Consider the following 2,595-nt stretch of genomic DNA (forward strand, 5'->3'; position numbering starts at 1 on the left):
GCTTTCGTCACCAATGATGATCTTCGAAAAAAAAGGTCCGCATCAACTTCCAACTGTTCTTTTAGTTCACAACACGCATTCAGTCGTGACTGCTTTTGATCTTCCGTGAACAAGCGAGGCACAAATTTTGCTGCAATTCTTTGCATTCGCAATTCCTCGCTCAAAATTCGTTGGCAGGAGCTCCAGGATATACCAGTCATATCAACAAGTCTGTCGATTGTTTGATGACAGTCCTCCAAGATCAGCTCATGAATTTTCATCATGTGGACCATGTGGTTGGGAAGCAAGCGTCTTACGGCAGAGTCACGCCTGCGCCTATATATATAATATATATATATACATATACATACATACACACACACACACACACACACTCACATTCACACATATATATATATATCTATATATATCATGTGTATAATATATAGGATATATAATATATATAATATAATATAAATACATAAACGCTCACACATATATAATGAAGGGTGCCTGTTTAACTTTGAAATATGTGTGTGTGTGTGTATACATGCGTATATACATATATATGGGATGAATTCGTTTATAGAAAAAATACATTGTAACGAGAGTTTATGTCTAATTAATTAGCTAATTAAATAAACAATCATCAATCATCAGACAATTCACGGTGGCAGACGACCATTGAGAAAGCATTATGAAGTTAAGAAGAGTGACTAAAGTGGGGAAGCGGGGCAGAAAAAAAAGAAAAATAAAGAAAAGGAAAAAAGAATGAAAACATCATAAAGGTGGGAGGAGGGGGAGAGAAGAGTAAGCAGTGGGTGGGGATGCAAATAAATATAAATTAGACAAACATTAAAATTTAAATTGCAAACTAAATGAAATGAGTGACTTACAGATTGTAATTGACGTGAAAAGTATTCAGTTTAAAAAATATATACACGTAGATTCATACATATATATACGTATACATACATGCAGAGGACATATATATATGTACACTTATTAATTGAATCACCGCATACGGGGTGGAGACAGGTATTTCTGAGAAGAGGAGAAAAATATGATCAGTTATATATATTGAGAGGTGAAGGATGTATGTGAAGGGAGTGTTAAAGTTACGTTTGAAACCTGATTTTAGACCCATGGTAATAAATTACGTCTTTTTTTTTAGCATGTACTTATCGTAGTGGCGACGCTTGTTAAAACCTCAGGTCTTGCTTTTAGATACTTTGTAGAACCAGCTCTTACTTTAAGCAGTTACTGTAAAAATATAAATGGAATTTACTATCACCATTTACCCATTCTTCACATCGAACTTTCATTTATTACATAGCTGATTTGGTTTTTACATTTCTGTTTTGAGCTTCCTGAATCCTCCATACGCAATGGGTTACGTAATGATTACACTTATAGGTTAAAGAATGCTGGGACGGAGTAGGAGAGAAATTATATACCTCTAATGAGCGAAAGGATTGCAGAAAAATGCGCGTTTTTGTTACATGTGTGCATGTACAAATATTTAGATACTGCATTCATTCCTGATTTCGACAGTGTCGTCACGGTATCCGCAAGCAATTATAGCCAATGACAATAGAAATCATATACGGTGCTTACTTTATTACAGATGTAATCTAGATATTCCAGGATCACAAGTAGTGCTCTTCTTTGTATCACTGGATTCATTGCTGCTCATGAAAGAGTTACACTGAGCTGTAGGACTTTTGATCAAGCGATAGCAATACTCAAACACGAGTTTGCAGCCATCATGCATACAAGCATTATGTATGTATATATGTATGTATGTATGTATGTATGTATGTACGTAAGTATGTATGTATGTATGCATGTACACATACATACATACGTGTGTGTGTGTACAGCCTCCGGTTATCAAATTCACTCAAAAGTACACAAGACATTGATCAGACCGGTACTAAAATGAAAAAAAGACACTAGGCCAAGATGGCGCACGGTGGAATTGAGCCTGAAGCGATGTGGATGCAAAACGATCTTAATCACACAGCCATACAAGCGCCCACGCTTCTTTGTATTCACAGTTCCGTTCATCGAATAAACGGAGTTTTTATCGCCGAGCATCCAGCGGTAGAATAACTCATATATATATATTTGTAATTGCAACGAGAGTTTATGGCGGACATGACATGTCTCTATGACAAAGTACTTTCGTATTCACGCATATTTCAGACCATATTTGAGAGGAATTCGACTGTAGTTTGACATTTTGTGACGACATCTATTTCTTATGTTGTTTACCATTCTGAATCTTACGTCACGACGAAGCTTTCATTTCCTTTTCATTGTATATTAATATGATTATGTTTGATAGTTATCTGAGTATATACGAAACTGGAAAAGCATATTGCTTATACGCACACAAATATAGGCATAAATACATACGAAACAACACATAGATTAAGACACACATAGATAAAGACAACACATAGATTAAGACAACACATAGATTAAGACACACACAGACAAACACAAACGCGTGCACACGCATGCACACATATCTATATATGTATTTGCATGTGTGTATATATATATATATATATATATATATATATATATACATGCATATATATATCTATC

At 35.0% G+C, this 2,595-nt stretch overlaps 1 long non-coding RNA gene across 6 annotated transcripts in view; it reads right to left on the minus strand.

The window, feature by feature from the left end:
• LOC128250599 (uncharacterized) overlaps positions 1-2,595 on the minus strand; it is a 219,609-nt gene that overhangs the window by 8,609 nt on the left and 208,405 nt on the right. Inside the window, exon 2 of one of the 6 annotated variants that reach the window (XR_008266623.1) lies at positions 876-1,023. The exons of 4 other annotated variants lie outside the window; for them this stretch is intronic. This is a non-coding gene — a long non-coding RNA (uncharacterized LOC128250599). Of the gene's footprint in view, positions 1-875; positions 2,395-2,595 lie in introns of those variants that run through there. One more of the 6 variants, XR_008266622.1, reaches the window with a different exon arrangement.

This window comes from Octopus bimaculoides, chromosome 23 (genome assembly GCF_001194135.2).
Source record: "Octopus bimaculoides isolate UCB-OBI-ISO-001 chromosome 23, ASM119413v2, whole genome shotgun sequence".
Taxonomy (NCBI): Eukaryota; Metazoa; Mollusca; class Cephalopoda; order Octopoda; family Octopodidae; genus Octopus; species Octopus bimaculoides.